Source organism: Vulpes vulpes, chromosome 15 (assembly GCF_048418805.1).
Source record: "Vulpes vulpes isolate BD-2025 chromosome 15, VulVul3, whole genome shotgun sequence".
Lineage (NCBI taxonomy): Eukaryota > Metazoa > Chordata > Mammalia > Carnivora > Canidae > Vulpes > Vulpes vulpes.
Window position 1 is genome coordinate 96,618,085 of NC_132794.1, and position 27,665 is coordinate 96,645,749.

Below are 27,665 nucleotides of genomic sequence, written 5' to 3' on the forward strand. Positions count from 1 at the left end.
GTGAATAAACAGTGTTTGATGCCCTCTGCTAGGAAGACACAGAAGCTTAGAAATTATATAAAAAGAAGCATAAAAACAATCAGTGCACCAAGTATAGGTTGGTAAAGAGCATTCCACAGAAATTGGTACTGAGAGTTGAAAACATCATGAGGCAATCTTATAAGCAGGGTCTCATGGTTATCACGTTTAGAAAATCTCTAAATTGTAATTGGATATTTAGCAAAGGGTGATACTCCAACAAATTTGTACCACACTTAAGTTGAGTTGCCAAGGTCAGCATCCGAAGACCCAAAGATGGGTGACCAGAAAGGGAGAACCAAGCTGAGCCTGGATCTGTGGGGCTGAGGGAAACTGAGCCCAGGCTCCTTTCCTATGTGTGGTCTTCCTTCACCCATTAACCCGTCCCAGTAGTCTCTTTTCACTTAGTCTCTACTGCACTTATTGCCTGTTTTGCTCACAAGGCAATAAGATTTTGATGCTTGTGGTGGTCATTCTCTTCAAATGTAGCACCTTTAGTCATTCTCCTTGCTACCCTGTGCCTGGCACAAAACATGATGCCTGAAGATGCTTCAAGTTTGAAAATAGTCATTCTTTATATCTAAGTCACATGCATCATTTCACCTATGGTGCCAGCAATCATCAGGAACATTCTACCAACTCTTTTTTTTAAAGATTTTATTTATTTAATCATGAGAGACACAGAGAGAGGCAGAGACAGAGAGGGAGAAGCAGGCTCCCTACAGTAGCCAGATGTGGGACTCGCTCCCAGACCCCAGGATCACGCCCTGAGTCAAAGGCAGATGCTCAACTGCTGAGCCACCAAGGCCAACTCTTTTTACATATTTTGTCCTGAATGCTGAACCCCCAACCACACAGCTGTAAATGTTCAGTCCTGGCTACTCCATGTAGACATCCTCTACATCATCCATGTATGGCAACCAGTACATATCTCTCTTGGAGCTAACTAAAGCTTTGGAATTTTTTTTTCTTTTCTCTCTTTTATTCTATCTGTTTTGAACAAATTCCAGGTATCAGTGATACAGGTGGTCCAACTTTGTACACTGCTATGTGCTTTAATTAAGCTTGCTTCTGGATCAGACTTTTGGCTCCCTGCTGAGTGTTCCCAGATCCAGAGCTTGGTGGGGGTTCTGGGAAGGCCCTTCTGTTCTCTTGTTGGATCCTGTAGTGGGTGATTATTGGTTTTTAGAGATACTTGGGCTCTACAGACTTATTTAGTTCACACTGATTTCTGAAATACACCCACAGTCATTTATGTTTATGTCTCCTGCTTGTGAAACTTCAGATTTAATATATAAGCACATTATCTGACACTAAGAAGTTAGGAATATATTCTTTTTTCCATTCTGTCCTTATGATCCTTGTTTTTAATTTTTGTTGTGGTTTTAGCTAAGAAACTAACCAAAGAAATGTGTACGTTACTTTATTTTCTTTTATTAGTTTGGATGGTGAAATGAAAGGTGGCTAAGAACAGAGTGTAATTTCAGCCTTGTTACTACCTCACTGAATGATCTCGAGCAAGTCACCTCATCTTTTCAGTTGTCTGCTTCCCCATTTGCACAATGAATAACTCCAATGCTGTCTCGGTTTTAATATACTATGGAGAGACAGCCCAGAAGCCAGAAAGCCGTGGAGAGGGACACAACTGCTTTAATCCACTGGATACTTGGTTAAAGACTGAAGTAGAGATCAGTGGATATTAAAAAGTCAAGAGGCAATGCCTTTATTTTCTCCTAAAAATGGTATATTATCCATAGTGTGTCCATTTATAACATTAATGCAGTAAGGCAAGATAAGAAAAAATACAGGGTGATAAAAAACAGATCTTACAAGATGATACATGCAAATTGCTAGCCATTGTGCTGATCAATTTGCATGTATCTTATTTATTTATTTATTTATTTATTTATTTATTTATTTATTTACTCATGAGAGACACAGAGAGAGGCAGAGGCACAGGCAAAGGGAGAAGCAGGCCCCATTTAGGGAACCTGATGTGGGACTCAATCCCAGGACTCCAGGATCATGCCCTGGGCCAAAGGCAGGCACCAAACTGCTGAGCTACCCAGGGATCCCCTCTGCTTTTATAATCCAACAGCTCTATAGGTAGGCATTATTGTCTCCATATTACACATGATCCTTAAAGAGGTCAAATAATTTGCTTTGTGTCAGATCACTAACAAATTGTGTGCATCACATTCCAACCCAAATCTTTAAGTAAGTAACACTGCCAACCCGAGAAGGATGGAGACCAGGGCCATATTTTTTAGCAAGTTTCTGGATTTAATAGTTGGATGCACTCCACCAGAGTCCTCAACAGTGTACGGGAAGATCATAGAAGATTTTATTCCAGGGTATATGAAGAAATCTGGAGTTTATGTGGTTCGGTCAACAGTGTGATTTGACTAATTAAGAGGTCTCCTTCATGTCAGGCAGATGCAAGATGGAATTCTCTTTGTCCTTTTTCAGGCCACAGCATCTCTGCCATGTTCACCAACAATATTCCCAAAGACATGATCTTCCAACTTGCAAACCAGTTTTCTGAGAAAATGGAAAGTAGATTAATTAGATTACATGGTGACTGGGTGACGGGCACTGAGGGGGGCACTGGACAGGATGAGCACTGGGTGTTATACTACACGTTGGCAAATCAAACTCCAATAAAAAATATACAAAAATTTGATAGTCTTGTGCCCTGAAACAAACAAACAAACAAACCAACAAACAAACAAAAGCAAACCCCAAAAGACCCCCAAACTCTTCTATCCTTAAGCAGTGTTGTTTGTACAGGTCATTGCTATTTGCAAAGATAATCATCTATAAAGTAAACCTCTGTCACTCGCTGTTCATTCTTTGGCTTATTGCTTTCCCCCCCCCTACTCTTACATTAAGAAAAATAATAATCCTGGAGTTAATGTGCTTATTCTATACTCCAAAAGAGGGTGTGCAGTGAATGTGTACATAATTGTTATGTTCTCCCAGGAGACTATATATACATGAGTTGTTTGTGTAACATGAGTTATTGACCTACTTTTGGGTGTTTTTCACTGATATTGGTAACATCTGCAAGTGTGATGAAAGCATGGACCTCTCCTGACAGCCAGATCCCTCAAAGGAGTCTCCTCTATCATTTCTAAGCTACAGGTGACCTGATCTAGTCTAGCTTCCTATTCACCAGGGCTGGGATGTTGAGTGCAGTGAGGGACACAATATAGAACTTTGCCCTCATTAACTTCCTCCTGTATTTTCTGGTAATGTCTAGTTTCAAATTACAGGGAAAACTTTTGATTTAGTGTAAAAATAAAATTGAAATGTATTTTAAGAATAAGGGAAGGGTCTCAAAGAAGCAGAAAAAAGCTCTTGAGGCTCAAGAAGGAACTAGAAGCAGGATAGGGAAAGATGTCAGGAATCAATAGAGCCCTCTGTGCCTCTCACATTTCTGCTTTATGCAGTCATTCTGCTTCATTCTTCTCTTTCTCTGTAAACTGGCTTTGCCCTTACCCCCACATTCAATTACGTGGTACAAAGGGCTGTTCTTTGACTCATGATAAAAAAAAAATAACTGTTCCATGTCAAAGAAAGTTTCCTGACTTTCATGTGTTAGGTGCTGTGCTAGATTAAATCATTGGTCCTAATTCATTATTTCCCTGTAGAAGAAAAATAACATTCTTACGCTTGTCATGGCTTCACAGTGGGGAGAGACTACTCTTTGGGCTTCAGTGTGTGATGTGCTTTGGCTGATGGGATTTAAATTGATATAATGGAAGCAGAAGATTTAACTGTGTTCGGAAAGTTGTCTTTTTACACTCCAGTGATCTGCCATTAGAAGAACATGCTCTGGGTAGCTGCTGTTCCTTCAGTACAGACTTCAGAATAAATGTATGTGGTGCAGGCATAAATCAAACATGTAGCCTAGAACAGAGCCAGTCTAGGTAAGTCAAACGACAGCCAATGTACAGACGCGTATAATAAGATCATACCGGTGTTGCAAGCTGTTGACATTTGGCATGGCATATTTTACAATATTACTGTGCAATTGCTGACTGAGAAAGAAATTGGCTTTGAAAATGATGTGTTACCATAACAGAAGTCTAAAACAGAAGGCTTTGGTACTGGGAATGAGTAGTAAGGAAACATTTAGAGGATGCTGGAAAAGTGGTAACTCATCTTATGTAGTGGCAAAATATTTGGTAAATCAATCACCTGTGGCAACGTGGAAAACAGGAGATATTCTTAATAAATAAGCCTTCAGCTAGGTGGTTGTGAGTCATAATATTGAAAATGTGAGCTGGTGACTACTAGGTGAATTTGATAAGCTCTAATTACAAAAAAATGAGCACAAAAAGAGAAACAGGAAAAAAGATTTGTAAATGTAATTGAGAGGAAATATATATGGCGCACATATTCCAAGATTCACAAGGTTAAAAAAGGTTAAAAAATAAAACTTTTAAATTATTTCAAAGTTTTGGGTATTCAAACAAAGCTTTAGGACAAAGTCCCAAACTGGACACTGCCATTAGGAGGTAATCTAAAGGCAAAGGAAGTCTAGGATGTGGTTGTCACATTCTTTGTTAAGAATTTCTGGAAGGATTAAGGTGATCTAAGTGGAACCTTTCAGCAGAACAAAAGAATTCTTAGAAGTATTAAAGGCATGATCTGATAGAAGCTTGATAAACTATAAGTTTCCTTAATTAACTCTGGATTCTAGAGACAGGGTGAGACATGTCAGAAAAGAATTGTGAATGTGGCTTCTTGGCATTCATATTTTCTGGAACTCAAAAGTATATATTTAGAGTAATCTCAGACTTACATTTCTTACCTGAAGATAGAAAAAGAGCATCTTCAAATTACAATTGAACAAAGGATTTCAGGTGAGATCTATTGGTTCTTTAACCACCAATTTTCCCCATCCCTGTGTCTGTCTCATGTTTGACTTGATCCTGGGAACTAACAGACACGGCTGGGTATATTGTGTGAGGCCACACTGCCCAGTCAGAGCCCACACCTTGCCTGACACGTCTCTCTTAGACTTGAGTAGAGGGTAACACAGTGAGGTGGAGAGCAGCTGGGGCGAGTTACCTACAATCTGCCAAGAAGGAGATGGCTCTAGGTCACAGGAGACTAAAAATCTCAGAATTTTATTGTGTTCATGAAAATTATCAGAATATCTAGGGAGACCTTTAAAATAATGAGTTCTGCATAACTCTGGGAAACGAACTGGGGGGGTGGAAGGGGAGGTAGGTGGGGTGTGGGGGTGACTGGGTGACAGGCACTGAGGGGGGCACTTGATGGGATGAGCACTGGGTGTTATTCTATATGTAGGCAAATTGAACACCAATAAAAAATAAATTTATATTAAAAAAATAAAATAATGAGTTCTGGCCCACAAAATGCAAAACAAATATGGCCTTTTTTATCCTATATCATCATTACATTTAAAACTTACTGTGTTATTAAGAAGGGTCTTATAAATGCTTAATGTTTCAAGTAGATTCCCCACTAAAAAGCCTGCCTTGAGGACCACAGGGAATTTGAGTATAAAGAACAGGCAACAAGGGGCTCTCATGTCTGCACACCAACACTTCACTGATTTGATGTGCAGACTTTGAGAATGTGATACTCTGGGGCTTCTGCTGGCTCTGTTTACAGAAACCCAGCAGATGTCAATGCTCAGATCTTTGTGCAGGTTAAAGACATCCCTTTTATCTTCAAGAGGAAAGAAAAGGGACTCACTAAGCCAGTCCAAGTAAGTGTGGTTTGGTCAACACATAGACAGCTGGACTTGGAATCAAGGGAGTTGATGCTCCGGGACAAACAGAATCTTGCCTATACAAAACACATGGCTCTTAGGTTTTTGTTTTGTTCCGTCAGCTGTAAAATGGAGAATAATGAGAGCTAAAACAAAAATGCTCCTGCATCAAGCTAACACAAAAAGGGATCTCTCCCCTTTTGTTGCTTCATTTCCATCATCACTTTCTCATTTATGCTGGTTGTAAAGCATCAGATGCAGCTATGCTTGGCTTGTGTCTATTGATCTTGACTTTCTGAATGTAAAATGTTCCATTTTAGTTACTATTGAGCAAAAAGGCCTATACTGAAGACCTCACACAGATATAAGGATGGGCTGAGAGCAGTGGTGGTTTTTATATTGTCTTTTTTCAGCAAGATGATCCAAAACCCACCTGTTGGAAATTATATTCTCCCAAAGATATTTTTGACCCCTGCACCACCATGGGACACCCTGGAATATTGTAGCATGCGTCTTTACTTTTTCTCTATTTACCCTCTTCTACCATATCTGTCCGTAGCTACACGTTTTCTTCCTTGATATAACACAACACTCCAGTGATTATAGTTGTCAGTGACTTGAGTTTGCTCTTGGGGGTTTTACCTCCTACCCAGACATCATACCCCTAAGAAAAATTTAGTAAATAATAGTATTCTCATCCCTAAGATTCTTCATCCTAGGACTTGTGCCTATAAGAAATGCAGAACCGAAGACCTTCCTGGACCACATTAAGACGAAGCTCCCTAGTTTCTTCTTTTAATAAAGAGTGACTTTTGTATCCGATTATTATTGATACTTTTCGTAAAAGAGTTCACAATATTTTGTTGGCTCAGGCTCCATTAAACCTAAATTCAACCTTTCTGAAAATTCAGTGAGGATGTCCCTCTGCTTTCCTCTCTACTGCCAGGCTACCCAGATTTTCCCCGAGGTTATTTGGGCAGTATCATAGAAAAAGAAAACTGCTCTAGATGGCTATTGCTAGGGTCCCAGGGCCTCACAGGTGGATTACTGTTTTGCGCATTGGATATGAAAGATGGTTAGAGGCACAGAAGATAGAATTCTGGGAAAAAGGGATTATGTTAGAACTAGCAGGAAATAAAATAGGGCCATTACACCCTAAACACGTGGTGGGAGTTAGCAGTAAAAGTACTTGATGGAGAAAAGCTAAAAATCCATGGAAGAGAAAACTGACAATTTACTATTGTAGGGGCACTGAAGACATTTGAGATGGGCAATAGAGCAGAACACACTATCTAAATGACTTGTCTCTCTAGCAGTTGCCATGAGCGAAAATAAAGATTTTTCTTTTTTGTTTAAAAGAAATATGCATTTCAAAGAGAACAGCTAACAGCGTTTAAAACCACTAAGTACTACAAGAGAGAAATCTGAAGGCAAAAACTATCAATTTTAACTGAAGGGATGAAGTAAGAGAGGAATGGCTTTATGATGACCAGTAAGATTTTATGATTCTTAATGATAGGAGTAGAACCTTTTCAAAAATGCTCCACTAGGCCAGATATTGTGGCTATTTTATGACAAATTCAATGCAAACACCTGTTGCTTTTTGGATGTCACTGTTGCCTAATCTCAACCACATCTTTTCCCTCTTTTACCCATAATACAGAGGTGCTTGCTTCCCAAAGAATGAGTTAAACTACTGCAAAATACCTTAAGAAAGAACGGTCTGCATTTTCTTTGCTTCTTATCACATGCATTTTGTATTCCCATGTATTTGTATGTTTCCTTCTAAAAATTCTAGAACTTTTTCAGTGCTTGTTTTTGCTACTTTCCCATAAAGTTGCAAGGTCCATGAAGGAAAAAAAAAAAGGGAAATAGCAATTGTATTTCTTATATTGCCTTTAACAATAGAATTCGGGTAAATAAATATTTGTTATCATTTCTGAATTATTATTATTATTATTATTTTTTATGGTAGGCACACAGTGAGAGAGAGAGAGGCAGAGACATAGGCAGAGGGAGAAGCAGGCCCCATGCACCGGGAGCCGGACGTGGGATTCAATCCTGGGTCTCTAGGATGGCGCCCTGGGTCAAAGGCAGGCGCTAAACCACTGCGCCACCCAGGGATCCCTGAATTATTTGTTTTAATTGTATTTTTGTAACATTGTTAAAAACTTTTCAGGTATTTTTGCTTTTTCTTCCCAACACAAGGAATATTTTAACAAAAATACATTAAGTTTCAGGCACTTAGCTTATTCATTGTTTGTTCCATCAAAAGCTATTTCTTTTTTTTTTAATTTTTATTTATTTATGATAGTCACAGAGAGAGAGAGAGAGAGAGGCAGAGACACAGGCAGAGGAAGAAGCAGGCTCCATGCACCGGGAGCCTGACGTGGGATTCGATCCCGGGTCTCCAGGATCGCGCCCTGGGCCAAAGGCAGGTGCCAAACCGCTGTGCCACCCAGGGATCCCTCAAAAGCTATTTCTAATGCCCACATTTGAGCATACAAATTTGTCTTCTCACTAAGGGCAAGTATAACATCTTCATCAACTCTGTAATCTCCAATATCAAGTACAGTTCTTTGTACAGAGTAGGTGTCCAGTTATGTTTGTGTTTTTTTGAAACTGTCTTATAATTCCGTATTCAGAAAGTTGGGCATGTAAAGATACATAAGACACAATCAATCATTCAACTCACTGGAAGTGGTAAGATGACTCATAATTTGGAACAATGTAAGAATTTTTAAAAATAGTTCCTTAAAAAATATTGCTAACTACCTCTTTGAAGGTAATAACATTCCCCTATCTACATCACATTATTCAGTGGTTTTTACACAAACACTTCCCACATACCTCAAACATAGAAGAAGCCAAAGCTTAAACAGAAGTATAAGACTTTTATTAACACTAAAGGGATATTGGAATGTAATAATGGAATGTGAAACTGTGGCTTTAATTTACATATGATTTTAATTTATATTTCAGTAACACTGGATATTAAGTCTGATTTAAACAGAAGTATAAGCATTTCAACATCCTTAGTCATTTGGATGCATATAAAAATAATACCTGAGTCACAGGCATTTTCCTTTCCACTGTTTTCCCTAATGCATTTATTTGTTGAGTAAGAATGGACAAAGTACAGAATGTTACAGTGTACTAAGAGACATCACAAACCAACTCACAAAGTATTGGGGGCAGTAATAGAAGCTAACTGATACACAAAGCAAGGAAGTGAAGTGATTATTGCCACATTTTCACATGTATGTATCATGGACCTTCTGTTGCAGGGTTCTGAATACTATAACGTGGATAAGATAATGTGTATGTGTTTTTTTAATGTGTTTTCCTATTTCAGACTAAAGCTGTTGTTTGCTTCAGGTTCTGATTATGCAACATTGCTTCATGGTCTCCCTGACAACTGATAGCAGTGATGACTAATGGTGAAGCCATATTCCCATGATCTCCTGGGCAAGGACTAGCCTCACCTACTTCAACCCTCTAGTTCACTTCCTGTGGCTTCTCCTCACACTTCTCCTCACACCACTTTAATTTCAGATTTGGTTAACATCCCACCAATCCATGAATGCTCTATACATGTCCCATCCTCCTTGCTCTTAGACCTGTATTCTCTGAATGATTCAAAGTCCAAGACACCTGATGTCTAATTTATTCCTCTGAACATTCATGCAATTTTGCACACATGTTAAAATACTTGATGGACTCCCATAAAATCCAAAGTCTTGGCTCTGTTCTATACTGTTCTGAATCATATACACCCTCTTCACTCCTTATCTGTCAGTTCATGATTTGCTCCTAGCCCACAAGGCTCTGGCTACATCGACCTTTCCTTTCAATCTCCCAAAACCTGAGCATTGGGGCTTGTGACAATTCCATCCCCTCCCCATGCCACAAGTTGCTCTCTATTCTTCGCTTGTTCATTTCTGACTTAGGCTTCAATTGTCAGCTTCACTTACACTTAGAAGCAGTCTATAAGGGTGTGATAGTTGGTACTCTGTGAAATAGTGACAGATTCATATCTCAGTGCTTTCTTTTTCTAGAAGCTTGGCCTTGGAAAACTTGTTTAATATTTAAAGCTTTGTCTCTTTTTCCATAACATGAAAATAGTAATGTTAAATAGCTTCAGGGATTGTGAAAAATAATAAGATAATCTAAGGAAACTCTTAAAATAGAAATCATAGCACAATTTAAAACACTTTCCGATGCCCTGAGAGACAGACACTATCTATGTAGCAACAAATATGCAAGCAAACAACATAACCAAATTGGAAAATGTCTGTCTCCGTTAACACCAGTTAAGATGTTTTTTCAACATGAATTACATAGAATGTGTGGATAAACTGCCATCAGTCACAGTAATTATATTACTAAAAACTTTGCAGGGTAAAGCAAAGGGGAATAACTAGGCACCTAGTGGGCTTGACAGTCCCTAAAACACAAACAAACAAAAAAAAGTGCATGAATCGACATGCATTCACTGGAAACTTCAGACAGCTAACTTGAAAACAGCTGCTCCAACTGGAGAGGCTTTGCCAACTCCAAAAGGGAGGGAACACAGGGTGTTGATAGGAGCTCTAACAGGCCTGAGCAGTTTGAATCTCATGAACTCTTAAGTCAGTCAGGAGAAGCTCTCTTTCAGGAAAATCCTTACCCTGAAGAGATGTACTAGATAGGCAGAAGACAATCCACATCCAAATGGAGGAGAGGAGCAGGGGAAGGAGCTTTCAAAAAGAAAATATATTTCTAACATCACACCAAAACAACAGAAGAGGGTACTCAAGAGCCATGAAGTGAGGGGAGAAAACCCTAATTTCTTATGCTACAAATAACAAGAAGATTAAGATGAAATTTTATACAGTCTTATAAGAAAAATAGAGTAAGGAGGGGAATGATAGTCCCACATCAAGGAAAACATGCCAGAAAATATGACTACAGAAGAGAGATAAGAATTGTAAATATTTCAAAGAAAGATGAGTACAGAAATATAATGGCACAAGATATGAAATATAATATAAACCATAACTAGAAACAGTTGCATATGTATTAGTTCTTAATAAAGATTTGTAAATAAAATTTAACTATAATTAGCTCAGAAATCAAAATTAACTATGAATGAACAGAAGATTCAATCTTAAAGAAAGGAAACAAATGACTTGAGAGGAGGTGGTAAACCTAAATATACGTAAGAAGATATAGCATGATATAAAAGATATCTCCAAAGAATAACAAAATGTAGAAATAGAATGAATACAAAAAATTCTAAGTATTTTTTCTGAAAGTAAAAAAAAAAAAACAGAATTAAAATTACATCTTAAAAAGGTCCATTACATCCTTAAAACATGATCCATAATATCTAAATTTGAGATGTATTTAGTAAAATTTCTTCACTTAAAACAACAGCAACAAGAAGTCTGGGTACCCTGGCAAAATTATAACACCTATAAGTGAAAGAAAGTCAGTTTATCATCAGTATTGTATAGCGCAACACTAATTTTACAAGGAAATGTAGTGACACTTTAAATATTTGTAAAGAAAGAAAATAGAATCCAAGGATGTTATATCCAGTCAAATAAATTTCCAAGTATAAAGATGGAAGGATAAATTGTCACTAACAACCGTTAACTCAGAGAATATTGTTCCCATGAGTTCTTCAGAATTCTACTAAAAAACAAGCTTCAGACCATCAAAAACAAATATCTCAAGAGACATTAACACAAAGGCATGAGAATTGAAAAGGAAAAAATATTGGTCATTTTTTATCAACTAACACTATGTCATTTTTATGTGTAACTGTGCTTTTTCCATATTTATTGAGATAAATAGACACATATTTTGCTTATTTAAGGTGTATGCAGTGTTGTGATAAATGTATACATTATGAAATAATTACCAAAATCAAACTAATTAACACATCCATCAAGTTACAAATGTACCAACTTCTATCTTTTGTGGGGAGAAGGCATGATACTTTCCCAGCAAATTTCCAGTACACAATATATATGCTTCACTGGTAGCCACCCTGGTGTACATTAGGTCTTCAGAACATATTCATCTTATGACTGTAAGTTTGTACCTCATGACCAACATCTCCCTGTTTCCCCCACCCTCCAGCCCCTGGTAACATCATTCTATACTCTGTCTTTATGTGTTTGGCATTTCTTAGATTTCATACAAAAGTGAGAGAACATGGGCACTTGGGTAGCTTGATGGTTGAGTGTCTACCTTCAGCTCAGGATCCTGGGATCCAGTCCCGCATTGGGCTCCCCACAAGGGAACTGGCTTCTCCCTCTGTGTATGTCTCCACCTTTCTATCTGTGTCTCTCATGAATAAATAAATAAAATGTATCTTTTTAAAAAAAGTGAGAACATGCTGTGTTTGTGATTCCGTGTCTGGCTTATTTCACTTAGTGTAATGTGTTCCAGTTTCATCCATGCTGTTACAAATGGCAGGATTTACTTATTTTCATTTATTAATGATTGAATAGTATTTCATTGTTTCACCAAAATATTTCAAAGTATTTCAGCATTTCTTCAAAATATTAAAATGAAATAAAACAGATACAATTACCAGAGTAGTCATAGTGGAACATATTTGCAAGCATTGGGAGAAGACAGGGTAGAGATGTGGAAGAAGAGAAGCCTTCCTGTGTTGAGTTTGTAAAGGCAGCCGTTGTGCTCCAGCTAACCTGCCGTCTCCTCTTGGCCAGCAGTTGAGGTCTAAGGGGCTAACTGTGGTGGGAATCCAAAATTGGAGGCAGGGAGCCAATTCTTGGTGAAACCAAGAATCTGGAGGATACAGTTCAGGAACCAAACAAGACAGCAGCAAACAGGAATTATTTTGTCAACATTTTCATAAACATTTTTGGGGTCTTCCCAAGTTCCCTTAATTTGTGAATACGTGCATAGCCCACAAGAATATAAAGTTGTTTACAGTTTCACACTTAGCTTCAAAAATGTGGATTAAATTATACCTAAAAGAAAGGTATATTCATCAGTTTTTGTTTTCTAGAGAAACAAAAGTGATTGTGTGTGTGTGTGTGTGTGTGTGTGTGTGTGTGTGGTCTGCTTTTAAGGAATTGACTCATGTGATGAAGAAGGCTGGCAAGTGCCAAATCTGGAAAGAGGGCTGGTAATCTTGAGGCCCCAAGTTGTAAGTTGAGTTCAAACACAGTTGGCTATCATATTTCTTTCTTTCTTGGAGGTAGTCAGGGGTTATTTATTTATTTATTTATTTATTTATTTATTTATTTAAATTAGGGTCTCAACAGATTGAATGAATCTCTCTCAAATTATAGAGGGTAATCTAGTTTAATAAAAATAAACTGACTTAAGTTTTAATCTTATTTAAAAATTTCCTTAACAGAAACATCTATAATAATATAACATTGGTACCATGGCCTAGACAAAATTAGACTTTTGTCCTTCTAGATAATTTACCTGCTACTTCTGTTTTACCAATATAGAACTCACTGCAATATTTAATCCTTTGATTTATTTTTTTGTTATTCTTACTGTTGCTTGTCCTTCTCACCATTTTTCCCTTGCTAGGTTCTATGATCCGTTTGATTATTCTGTCCTACAAATACAACAAATTATTCAATCCTTTCACCTCCATTGTACTCAAATGGAAAAACTCAAGTCTGGTTAAACCTTCTTGTCAATTACTGTAAAAGTCAGTCTCCATTTCTAGTTCTGACCTTCCCTACCAACAGCACCTGCCTCCTTAGCATGTCCATTTAAGTGAAGGGCACTACAAGTTTAAGATGACCAAACTGTAACAAGTGGTTCCTTCCATAAACTACTCTTCTCCTACAGTGTTTGTGCCAATAAGAAAAGCCAACCTTTTTTATGCAACTGCTCAAGCTAAAAATCTTGATTCTTGAATTTCTTTTCCCCCTCAAATACCACCACAGACACATTACCAAATTCATTGATTTTTTTTCAATTACCATGCTGACTTTACCTACTCTTCTTCTACTTCTGCTACTATAATATTCTACATAAAATAATTATCTCCCACGTGGAGTGTTAACAATAGTCTCCCAACTAGTCCTTCTGATCCTACCATTGCCTTCATTTCTTCCTTATCCATTTTTCACTTGGCAGCTAAAGTGATCATTTTAAAAGTGTAGATGAGTTTATGTCATTCTCATACTTAGCCTCTCTAATGCAATTTCCCATGCATTGTTAGTGAATATAAAATGGCATAGCCACTTTGGAATATGGTTTGGCAGCTTCTTATGTAGTTAAACATGCTTACCACAGGACTGAGCAATGACCCTCCTGAGTACTTATTATAGAGAAATGAAAACATATAGTCACATAAATACCTATATACAAATGTTCATAGGAGCTGTATTTGCAATAGCTAATAGCTAGAAACAATTGAGAAATCCTTTTTTCTTTTTTAAAATATTTTATTTATTTATTCATGAGAGACACACACAGAGAGAGGCAGAGACATAGGCAGAGGGAGAAGCAGGCTCCCTGCCGGATGCCTGATGTGGGACTCGATCCTGGGACTCCAAGATCATACCCTGAGCTGAAGGCAGATGCTCAACCCCTGAGACACTCAGGTGTCCCTCACAAATCCTTTAATGGTTGAATGGATGAATGCACAGTGATATAACCATACAATGAAAACTACACAGCAATAAAAATAAACTATTGATACAGGCGACAATTAGATGGATCTCAAGGTATATTAAAATGTCTGACACCATTTTAGATGTTTGACATTTGCCTCTTTGCAACCCACACTTCCTTTTCCCCTTTTGTCTCATATGTGGGCAAGCTGATAAGAAAGCTTGGATTCTCTTTCCTTCGGTGCTGGTGAAAAGTTCAAACCACACAAGCCCTGGTGATTTTTTGGGAACATTCACCACAGTCCCACTTCCTGACCACAGTGAAAGACAAAGGTACTTTCCCCTCCTTGCTCTCTCAAGATACTTTTAAACCTGCTTCGTGGAGATACTGTGATTTCTCCACAAAGCTTTGTTATATTAGAAATTAACACTTTTGAGATGCCTGGGGCACAATGGGTTAAGCATCTGACTCTTGATTTCGGCTCAGGTCCTGAGATCAAGTCCCGAGTCAGGCTCCATACTGAATGTGGGAGTCTATTTGAGTTGCTCTCTTCTTCTCCTTTTGTCCCTGGTGCTTGTGTTCTGTCTCTCTCAAATAAATAAATCTTAAAGAAAAAAAGAAATACATTCTAATATGTATTTGTATATATGCTTCTATATAAAAGAAAAACATTTTATACCCTGTTGGTAAGTATGTGGCATCTAAACTAAATTATGACTCCAGACCATATTTTGGATCAAGTGTCCTTTTCATCTCTGCAAGATGACCACTAAGAAGGGCATTATGTTGAGTGAGAATAGCTAACTATAAAAGTTACCTAGTATATGACTCCATTTATATGACACTCTAGAAATGACAAAATTATAATGATAGCTAATAGATCAGTAGTTGTGACGATCAAAGGGTAACATGAGGTAGTTTCTTTGTGGTGATTCAATCATTCTATATCCTGATTGTGGTGCTAGTTATCCGAATCTATATGTGTGATATGATTTCATAGTAAGACACACATACCCACACACACAGTGCATGTAAATTGATGAAATCCACTCTGTAGTTAGCAGTACTGTATCATTGTCAATTTCGAGAATGTACTTGTAAAGATGTTTTCATTGTGGAAAGCTGCTTGAGAAGTATACGGGAAATCTATACTGTTATTGTAAACTAACAACTAAAATAAATATCCATATAAGAGTTCCTTTCCAATGATTTATCTTCTCACAGTAAATCTGGAAGTAAATCTTGAGGCTCCTACAGGTTCTGAACCTGTTTTCTTTCTTGATCTCATCTTCTGCTCTTACTCCCTCTTGCCCACTGCTCATCATATTGAGCCTACTTTGTTACCTGGAATATGTCAAGCTTGTTTTTATTGTGTGTTTTTATTGTGTAGCCTTTAGGAGAGATATCCCTTGCAGTCTGGAATTTTTTCCTCTTATATTTTCATTTAGTGCTGGGAAAACCATGTTTAAAAAGCATGTGAGGTACGGGTGGCTCAATTGGTTGAATGTCTGACTCTTGATTTTGGCTCAGATCACAATCTCAGGGTTGTGAGATTGAGTCCCAAGTTGGGCTCCACACTCAGCATAGGATCTACTTGTCCTTCTCTCTCTCTCTACCTGTGTTTGCACTCTCTCTCTCTCTCTAAAATGAATAGACAAAATCTTTAAAGAATTAAAAAAATTAAAATATGCAAACTTCCAGACTCGTGTCATTTACAGTGCAGGGGAAGTGATGGCCATTGAAGAAATGATACCAATAAGAAACAAACCATATGTGCTATAGGAGAGTGGCACATGGTGCTATGAGCACTAATAGGTGGGAAGCCTGACCCAGTCTGGGGAGGCAGGGAAGACTTCCATGAAGGAGTAACATTTGAGCTGAAAAATGGACGGTAGGCTGGATTTAACTATATGAAGAGTAGAAGAGAGTTCCAGATGAGAGAAGAACATGTGCAAAGTCTCTGTGGCTGGTGAAATGGTGATATGAGAGGGAAGAGGAAAATCATAGGTAATAAAATATAAGCCAGAGACCTGGGAAGAGGCCAGATTGGTTAGGATCTTAAGAGATACGGTCTCAAGGGTGATTTCAGTGGGCTCCACAGATTACAACCTGCTTGTAGGGCTAGAAAGTAACCAAATTCCACTCAGTAATTGATTCTTTTAGACTGGAATTTAAACACAGATGGAACGAATGTTCACGACATCTTGGTGTAAATGGTGTTTCTGAGAACAGATTGTATGAGGAGAGAGGTGGATGAATTCTCCCATGAGAGCTTTAACTGAAGAAAAGAGAAATATTTGGAGGCTGCTTCATAATTTGGCCTGTGATGGCCTTTTTGGAAATGCCATGGTAAAAGCAGGAGAAAATTCTCTCTCTTGGCCAAACCCTTTCTCTTCTTTGGAGGGCAAGGAGCTCGCGGATAGTTCCTGTGAGTCAGGGAGCAACAGTCCCAAAGCTCCTGCTCTGTGGTCAGGAGAACCAGTGAGGCCAGGCCAGTATGACATGGAATGTCTGCTGAGCTGAACCTCCTGGCATCTGGTTATTCATTTCCATAAATTACAGGAAAAGGGAGCAGGTATCTCTTAGAGATATTGAGCATTGTTTGATAATAAGAGTGACATTAGATATGGGCCCAGTTTTCCAGAAAGCTGAGCAATTGAGACACATTATGACTCCACATTTGAGTTTCCTCTGTCTCTTTGTGTTTCTCAAAGTGTATTTTTTTCATTCATTCCTGCTATCCTTAATCTTGCTTTCCTGTTTCCTCCAATCTTCATCCTGCCCTTTTCCTGTATTCTGAAAAAGGAGAAGCTTACGTGTTTGATAACTCAATGCTCATTGTACGTCTCACAATCCCCTGGTTTGACCATCAGCCTCAGGCTTCTAAATCTTAAAGATGATCACTGTCCATGGGATTAGGGTCATTTATATTTTCAGAGGGTAACTTTTTCATTTAGCCTCATGAAACATAAATCTTGTTTTCCCTCATAGCTCATCCAGTATAACTTCTCTACAAATCCCTGATCCTTTATAGGTTTTGGGAGCTCTGATTGCAATGACAAAATTCATAACCATCTTCTGAAAACCAACGGCAGTGGCTGTCCCTGTTAACTTGACCTAGACCCTCCAGTTCAGTGGGATGAGCTGGCAGGAGGCCAACAGCTCACTTTAATGAGCAGGACATATTTTCTAGTGATTGATCACTTCCTCTATAAATTAAGGAAAAGCACCTTTGCTGAGGCCAATGACTTATTAAGAAGTCTTTCAAGCAGTAAATCCCCTCTCTTTCTACATTCTCTGGGCAGTAATGGCATCATTTAAGTCACAGAGAAATACAAGACTACCCTTTGTTGAGGTGACCCTTTCTTCAAATTCAAATTTTTACTTGCTAAAGCCATAGCGGGGAAGACTTTGGGCAGGGTCAGCAACTTCAATCAGCAGCCATATTTCCCTCTGTTATCATTTTAGCAGAGGATTTTATTATTATTATTACTTAAGTGTAATTGACATACAATATCCTATTAGTTTCAGTTGTGCCTTCTAATGATGCTGTATTTTTATACATTACTAGATTATCCCCACAATGAGTCTATTACTCATCTGTCACCATACAAAGTTATTACATTATTGACGATATTCCCTAAGCTGCACAATACATCCCCATCACTTACTTATTTTGTAACTAGAACTTTGTACCTCTTAATCCCCTTCAACTATTTTGACCACCCTCGAAACCCTCTTCACTCTGGTAACTAGCATTTTGTTTCCTGTATCTATGAATATATTTCTGTTTTGTTTGTTTGTTTGCTTTGTTTTTTAGATTTCACATGTAAGTGAAGCCATATAAGTATCTGTCTTTCTCTGACTGATTACACTTGGCATAATACCCTCCAGGTCTACGTTTCACAAGTGGGAGGATTTCACTCATTTATGGCTGTGTATTCCAGTGTGTGTGTGTGTGTGTGTGTGTGTGTGCGCGCGTGTGCGTGTCTGTGTGCGCGCGTGTGCGTGTGCGTGTGTGTGTCACATCTTATTTATCTATTCATCTATCAGTGGACATTTAAGTTGTTTCTATATACTGGCTACTGTAAGTAATGCTTTCCTTAGCAAGGAATATTGAGTGATCTAGACTGGGATCCAGAGCTGGGTTCTTTGAAAAACAAAATGATGGTGAAATGACTCTTTAGAATACCCTGTTGGATAAATTGAAATATATATAGGTTTTATTTGGTTAGGTTTTGATTTGGGCAAGAGTATATCTGATTGTTGACTGATACAAAAGGGACGGGCAAAGAGAGCAGAAAACAGAGAGAAATAAATGGTGTATATTTTTTCCTAATCACTTATTTCTCTTATGGTCCTTGGCCAGGGAGAGCATAGGGAGACAGTGAAGGGTCTATTTTAAATATTTTTTTAAATTTTTTTATTTATTTATGAGAGTCACGGAGAGATAGAGAGAGGCAGAGACACAGGCAGAGGGAGAAGCAGGCTCCATGCACCGGGAGCCCGATGTGGGACTCGATCCCGGGTCTCCAGGATCGCGCCCCGGGCCAAAGGCAGGCGCCAAACCACTGCGCCACCCAGGGATCCCCCTGAAGGGTCTATTTTAATGAGGGCTCTGAGTTTGTGTGACCCAAGTGTCAGTCTGGGGCTGAGAAGACAACATGCTTTGTGGAACTGGAAAAGGACCACTTCCCCTAATGCTTTATGGTTCTCCCTTGTCCTCTTCAGGACGGATGGATTTTGGAGCATGGGGCCTGGCACTCCAGACTGGCATTGGTGTCCTCACAAGACTGAAATGGAAGAAGAGAAATATTAGAACAGACATGTTGGCTAATAAATGGAGCATTCCTGGAAACTCTTAGAAATTCTTGGGAGGGTTCTGATGGGGCACTTCACTTACTTTATTTTCTTATAATAAAGTAACATTGAAGACTTGGGTGGTATGAAGCAGAGTTTAGGGTACTAGTGTAGAAAGAACATAGGCCAATAACTCATCTAGCATATGTAGTCAGTAATACTAAGTAAACCCTTGAATAAATTCTTTTTTGTGGGCCACAATTTCATCATCTTAAAATGAGCAATTTAAGGTTAAAGATATAATAGCCCATTCCAGCTCTGGGATTCTGTATCTTTCCCCACTTCTCAGACAAAGGCATCCTTGAAAATATTAACAGCATTCAGATTAAGCTGTTTTCATGCGCAAAACTTCTCAGTCTCTCACCACTGCATATGGAAATGGAATAAAACTCAAGTATGATTCGTTATCTCAGGATTTGCCTGATCTGGCTCTTACTTCTCTTTCTACCACTTCCCTGTAAGGTCACTGTGCTACAAGCAGTACTGGGTCTTCTCTGGTCTTTAAATATTCAAAGCTCATTCTCACCTCTGGGCCTTTGAACTAACTCTCTCCTCTGTCTGGAAGGCTCTTCCCAGAGATTGTCTCACAGCTGGAGTCCCTCATCATTTAGAAATAGTTAGTTGAAATATTTATCAAAGAAACTCATCAATAAAATTGTATCCCCCACCCAGCATTGTGTTTTAGAGTTTCCAGTTTTACAGCACTTGGATTTTATAATTATCTTGGTTGTTTGTTTATTCATTCTGACTCTCCATCTTTAGAATCTTAGTCTTTTGAGAACTGGAACATTGAATATCTTAGGACTTTGAACAGTCCCTAGTTCATAGCAGGTGTTAAAAATAATTTAGTTAATGCATCAAATAAATGAATAATAATGCAGCATCCTGATTATTGACTGTACAAGAGTGTCTCATGAGCAGTTGGATCTGTGAAGACTTGAAAAGGGAGGCTTCTGAACTTAGCTCAGATTTGGGGCTTTTGTTTGCTTGTTCTATGTTTGGATACTGATATAAGAAAGAAGTAACTTCTGCCCCGAGATTCCAGCCAAAGTGAAATCTGAAAACAAGGGAAGGCTTTGAAATCAGGTGGGTAAAAGTAATGTTTATTGACTGCCTACTTGACCCACACAAGGTACATTACTAATGTTACCTCCTTTACTCTTCAGAGCAAACCTGTCCTACAGATGTTTTCATGCTCATTTTTCAAGTGAGCAAACTGAGACTATATTTTTTAGAGATTGTTTATTTATTTGAGACAGAGAGACAGAGATAGCGACATATGGCATGAGTGGGGAAGAGGCAGAAGGAGAGAGAGAAGCAGGCTCCTTACTGAGCAGGGAGCCTGACACTGAGCTCAATCCCAGGGTCCTGGGATCATGACCTGAGCTGAAGGAGAAGCTTAACTGACTTAGCCACTCAGGTGCCCCAAATCTAGACTCTGAAGTAATGTCGCTTGTTGAAGTTTCACAGCTAGTAATTAGCACACTGGAGATTAGAAGTCAGGGAAACCCAAGCTTTGAGTCTCTGTTAACTAGCCTCTCACATACTCTATATGTTGCTGCTACCACTGAAAAAAATTGGTTTTGTGACATTTTAGGTCCAAGTAATCTCCGTCAAGAAATGCAATTTGCTTTCTTCTACTTCTGGCAGACAATTGAAAGAAGGGAGGTGTTGTGATTTAGAGGACACATAAAATCAAGGTCTTTGCCACTTATAGTCAATAAAATCTTCACAATGCATTTTCCATGGCTGTTCTGGATAAATTCCAGTTGGAACAATTAGTTTTAATGCCTTTAAATGTCCCCAACACTTTAGGTTGCTTAGAATATTCCAAGTGTCCAGCTAATTTTCAGTACATTACTGACTGTGAACTGTGAATGTCAACTTTCTCCAAACCCCAGAAGAGAACACATTCCAAGGAGAAAGAAATGAATGTAGTCAATGTATTATAGCAAGCATGAAGGATATAAACTCATGGAGGGAGAGAGCGAAGAAGGAAGATACCAGAAAAAGTTATGAAAACTAAAAAAGGAGTAAAATATAATCATTATAAGTATTAGTAGTAATAATAATAATAATAATAATAATAATAATAATAATAGTTTGCTTTTTATATTGTAGGTAATATTCTATGAATGTTTATTCTATCAGTTTTTAAGCATTAATTCATTCACTCCTCACAATGATCCTATGAAGATGGTAGTATTATCCCCATTTTACAGATGTGTAAACTGAAGCATAGGAAATTTATTTTTTTTAATTTAATTTAATTTAATTTTTTTATAAATTTATGTTTTATTGGTGTTCAATTTGCCAACATACAGAATAACACCCAGTGCTCATCCTGTCAAGTGCCCCTCTCAATGCCTGTCACCCATTCACCTCCACCCCCCCGCCCTCCTCCTCTTCCACCACCTCTAGTTCGTTTCCCAGAGTTAGGAGTCTTTATGTTCTGTCTCCCTTTCTGATATTTCCCACACATTTCTTCTCCCTTCCCTTATATTCCCCTTCACTATTATTTATATTCCCCAAATGAATGAGAACATATAATGTTTGTCCTTCTCCGATTGACTTACTTCACTCAGCATAATACCCTCCAGTTCCATCCATGTTGAAGCAAATGGTGGGTATTTGTCGTTTCTAATGGCTGAGTAATATTCCATTGTATACATCAACCACATCTTCTTTATCCATTCATCTTTTGATGGACACCGAGGCTCCTTCCACAGTTTGGCTATTGTGGACATTGCTGCTAGAAAACATCGGGATGCAGGTGTCCCGGGGTTTGACTGCATCTGTATCTTTGGGGTAAATCCCCAGCAGTGCAATTGCTGGGTCGTAGAGCATAGGAAATTTAAGTAACTTGCTCTGGGTCATTTATCTATTAGAAATGTGAGAAGGGATCAGAAACCAAATGCACTGAATCCAGGGTGTATAAACAAAATGATACAAAATATGATGACATGATCCATCTTCAGCATGTTTCTTTGGAATAGAGCGATGAAGACATAATAGTTTTCCTATGTTTATGATGCATTGAAGAAGTCTCCCAGCCTCAAATATCTTTCACATTGATCTATCAATGATAAACTTTCTTCTAAGTTGTTTTTCATTGTGATAACTAAGATATAACTTCCCACTTCACTGCAAACACTCCATAGTTTGCTTTGCATATTGGATATTTCTGAGTTCTTTCTCCTCTCCTCTGGGTTCTAAAATTCAGTGAGGAACTAAAAAGAAACTTGAAATGGAGAACTCAGCTTTAGAGAAGGGGACCATCAGAACTTTCTATTCTTTTCCCTATTGAAATGGACTGAACCTCCATCCAGTGACACAATAAGAACCTGGGAGAATGGTGGGTTTACTCAATCAGGTCTAGCCTGATTTGCTCACCAAATGGGCAAGACTGCCAAAGAAGATCCTCAGGGCTTCTCATTCCATAGATCATGTAGGGTAAATTGTCCTACCAGGGACAATTTGCCAGGGTAGATAAATCACTCCATGTATTCAAAACAAGGGTGAAGGAAGGAGCCATGGAGGATGGGAAAATTATTTCACAAACTTTCCCTCATACATCAAAACAAAAAAAGCAGGATAAACAGTACTTCCCATGATATTCACCAGTCCTTTTCAACTGATACTCATCTAAAAGAAGAAAGCAGTGAAGGGACATAGGACTAAAACAATGTATTGGTGTAGAGGAACTGGTAATGTTCCGTACAAATATATCAACTGGAGAGGGATGGACCATGCATGCATCTTCTCTGGGTGTCTAGAATACAACAAGAAGGCAATATTTGACTGTGATACATATGCCTGTGATACCATGTAGAAGAGAAGGTTTGTAAGAAGTCAGAAAATCTTAACATAACCTTAGCTCCTTCTTAATTTTACTGTTGGCATCTGACTCTAGGGTAAAAGGTAGACCAACAGGATCATAATAGATTATTAAAAGTAACAATGAGATTTTTGTATTTTTCTAAAGAGCAACCAACATTTAGTTACTTCTGTATGTGGCTACCTAATACATCTGTCATAACAATCAAATGAACAGCTAATCTAGTTGTTAATAATGAAGATATTCATCATAGTATTGTTGATATATTTGCTAATTTTTGTGTCAGGATACCCAGAATATAACACACAGCTCTGCAATATTCCATTGGCAGTCTGTGATAATTAATTGCAATTGAGTACAAAACTTGAAATATTCCAAGGTTGTTTACGACAGTGTGAATGAAAACAAGCTAAAGTCAGTATTGTTGATGCCATTAAACATTACTCAGATAGGAAAAGAAAGCTATTATGAATGTAGGAGAGCCAATTTGCTTCATTGAAAACATATTGAGCTTTCCTTTTCAGAGAAGATTTTATAATCTCAAGTGGTGAATCATTTGACTATCAAGCATTGCTCAGAGATTTTTTTCTTTTAGAAATTGATATGCATTATCTTGAGATTATGCATGGATTAAGGACAATTAGCACTTTTTTTTTCTAGATTAACGTTGTCACACAAAAAACATTAGTATTACCATCTTGATGAACTATTTTGGCAGGGCTGATAATTTCAGATGGGTTAACGTGGCCACTCCATGAAATTATAATAGTGTATTCTGATGTTTGCAAGCTAACAAATATTGAAACATTAGCTTTTCTTTCTCTTTTCCTTGATTTATGTGGAAGATGTGAATTAATTTCACACTTGGCATCCCAGTTAATGGGGAGGGGAGTATGTGCTCTATCTGCACAATTTTGTAGAGAAGGTGGGGTGGGAAATTATTTTTGTTTTCTCAATACATGACCACTAGAAGTTCATGTAATAAAAAGGCACTAGGTAAAGCCATTTTATTTTTATAAACATTGTTTATAAGTAAACTTTGACTTTTTTCTGCCTAATTTTCTTCTTTTGTTTATCTGTGAACCCTGACACGGACTATAAAAGGATTAACAAACAAAGAAGCACAGAATGTCAGATGTTAAGGAACCTGGGAGACTAGCTGGTTCTGTAGCTTAAAAAATCCTCAGTGATCCAAGGTTGCAATTTAAATTGGCAGCAGAATAGAAATTAGGACTCAGTTCTCTGGGCTACAAGGTATTTCTATCTTGCAGTTCTTTTTGGAATACTTCCTGAAAGGCAAAGTAGATAAACATGCATTTATTCATGGTGCTAACCCCTACTGTGTGCCTAGAAGTGTGCTTTGGCCTTGGGGACACAGTTGTGCGCAAGATAGACACAATCCCTGTCCATGATATAACAGGCAAGACATTAAGATATTGAACATTATTATAAATAATGTATTATTTATATTATAAATATAATCAGAGTCTATTGAAAGGTCTAAAGCAAAAGTTTGACAGGGTCAGAATTGCATGATAGAAGGCTCTTGCTGGCTTCAGGGTGGAGAACTGTGTAGATGGACAAGAGTGCTGTCAGAGAAAATGGCAAAAGATGAAGAGTTACCACATCGGAGATGGAAAATGTTTGGGAAATATTTAGGAAAGTGAGGCCCTAATTTGCCAAGGCCTAACTTGGCAATGGGGATGAATAAAGGGAGGAGTCAAAGGTAACTTCTCATTTTCTGAATTGAGCAGGTTTGTTGTTGGTGGTGATTTTTACTGTGTAGGGAAAACAGTGTATTCAGTTACACACACAAAGAGAGATAGCCACTCAGCAGTGAAAGGTTAAAGTTTTGGCAAAAGTCTATCATGCATCTCGAAGACCAGAGTCCCCTCTGATGAAGTATCGGCAGAAACGGCTCCTATTTGGGAGGGTTTACACCTCACCTGAATGGAGTCTTTGGTGCAAATTAGAAAAGGTCACATTTGTAGGAAAGCAATTGCCCCGTTAGTGTGAAGAAATCCCCACGGTGTCCACCTTGGGAAGTAAGGGACAGTGGCTGATGGCCTGGCAAGAAGAGTAATCATTGTCTAAATTTTAGCCCTGTTCTCTGTGTCCAGGGAGGCTTTGTGCAGTGTTCTAATTCTGCTCAGAACAGGGACCACCTAGTGGGCCCAGCCTATGGGACACAGCACTCTTTTTCAGACCATCCCACTTATAGTTTCTGTGAGATTAATATAGAGCAGGGAAGGATGGAAACAGAGATTATGAGGTTATTCTGCTGCAGACTCCAACTTCACCAGCTTCTTCTTAAGGAGGCTCTGGCAATGTGTCTGGGAGAGAAGTCAGGGGCACTTTGTTTCAAGTGGCAGTTCTGCTCCAAATACGTGCAGAAAACAAAGCCATTCTTCCTTCCTCAGATTACATGGATCCTTATTTTTCTAGTTTTATTAGAGCTTTTAAAAAATGTTCTTTGTTGGGATATGGTGTTTGCTTTCTGGATGCTTTTTCATGTTCCTGTAAACATCCCTGCCTCCCTAATTTTGTCCCTGAAGGTCAAAGAAAAGATTTGGGAGCACAGAAAACAGAGTTCTATTATACCTGTTCTGTCAGAAAGTCAAGAACAAATTGGGACAAGAAGAGCTATGGCTTCTAAATATATAGGACCATTTTCTGATATCTTTGGGGAATTTGGCAAAGATCTCATCTAATTTTCTGCAGTGAAACTCAAATTGGCTCAATGTGTGATGTTTCTGTCCCTGCTCAAGAAACTTATAGCTCTTGTTGCCAATTCTATCCAGTTTAGGATTCGTTCCTCTGGGCAGCCTCATTTCTTCATTGCCAGATTTCTTTGTCAAATGTATATTTTTAAATTTCTCCTTTATCTTAATAGTTACAACAAATAATACGTGGATATTTCTGGAAGAAAGCTATAAAAACTTTAGCAAGCCTACGTGAAAGAGACTGGCTAGATGCTCATCAAACCTAGTTCATCTTTATGGCTAATGTCCTGGCATGGGATTCACATCATGCAGGGTGAATTCTAGGCTGTGGCTTCTCCATCTTCTCTCTGTTCCCTCATTCTCCAGTTGTGTGATCGTAGTGAAATTTCCAAAGCATGTGTTGAACATGGTGGGGCCATAACCCAGAAAGCTGTGATCTCTGAGCCACTCAGGGGAATTTTACAGTCAGGAACATCTATGTTAGATTTTTCACATAGAGTATAAGAGAAAGAAACCGTTATTGTGCTAGGACTTGGAGACCTATTTGGGGATCATTTGCTACAGAGATAGTCTATTTTGTTATTCCAAGGTTGAGAATATAAATTGATGCTGTATATCAGACTCTCACCCTTCATTAACTGGACAAAATTTAACCTTATCCCGAGAAATAAATTATTAATAGCAACCAAACAAAGGGAGAGGCAAAATAAAATTCAGTGGCTCTCAAACTTGTCTGCCTATTAGAATTTCGTAGGTAATTAAAAAAAATAAGGATGCCCTGATCCTACCCTGGACCCATTAAAGCAGATTTTTTGAGAGATAGGAACTAGGTATTTGCATTCAAAACAATTCCCAAATGAGTTTGATATGCATCTAGGACTTAAAACTGAAATTGATAGTTTTCAAAAACAGGTGTACAGGAGAGAAACAGAAGATTCTGGAAGGAAGCAGGGAGCTACAGTGACACTTTGATTCTTAAATGGATACCCACCACCCCAAACAGTCTTTGTCATGACAAAATTCTGAGAATTATTATTAATGTATCTAACTGGGAAAGAAGCACCCTTAAATTTATGGTTCCCACCTCTTTTGACTTAAGAGAACTGCAAACTGATAAAAAGGGAACAGACTGCCTATGACAAATATTGAGATTTCAGGGTGATACAACACACTGGCCTGCAGATCTGATACATGTCCAAGGATTCCCTCATCAAAGTAAACTAATGAAGAAAGGAAAAGAAAAAAGGAAGCGAAAGACATCACAAAAAATAAAAACAACTAGACCTAAATGAGAAACATATTTCAAGGAAAATAGGGAAACTATTTATAATTTCTTCATTTTATGTCACTACATAAAAATAATTTTGATTCAGTGAAGTGAAGATTGAAAGACCAGAGAAAAGGAAGACAGAAGGAGATAGAACAGAAGCTTCAGATCTGAGTAGAAATTCAGAATGATAATAGCCAAAATAAAAACATGAATGGACTGGGGGTGATGGAAGGGGAGAAGGGCTGGGGGTGGGGGTGAATGGGTGACGGGCACTGAGGGGGACACTTGACAGGATGAGCGCTGGCTGTTATTCTGTATGTTGGCAAATTGAACACCAATAAAAACAAATTTATTATTAAAAAAAAAAAAGAAAAAAAATGAATGGAGGGATCCCTGGTGGCTCAGCAGTTTAGCATCTGCCTTCAGCCCAGGGCATGATCCTGTGTGGAGCCTGCTTCTCCCTCTGCCTGTGTCTCTGCCTCTCTGTTTCTCTGTGTCTCTCATGAATAAATAAATAAATAAATCTTAAAAAAATGAATGGAAGCAAAAAGTAAAAAATAGAAAATTATTGGAAGAAAGGGTAGGTTTAAACTAATTGCAACA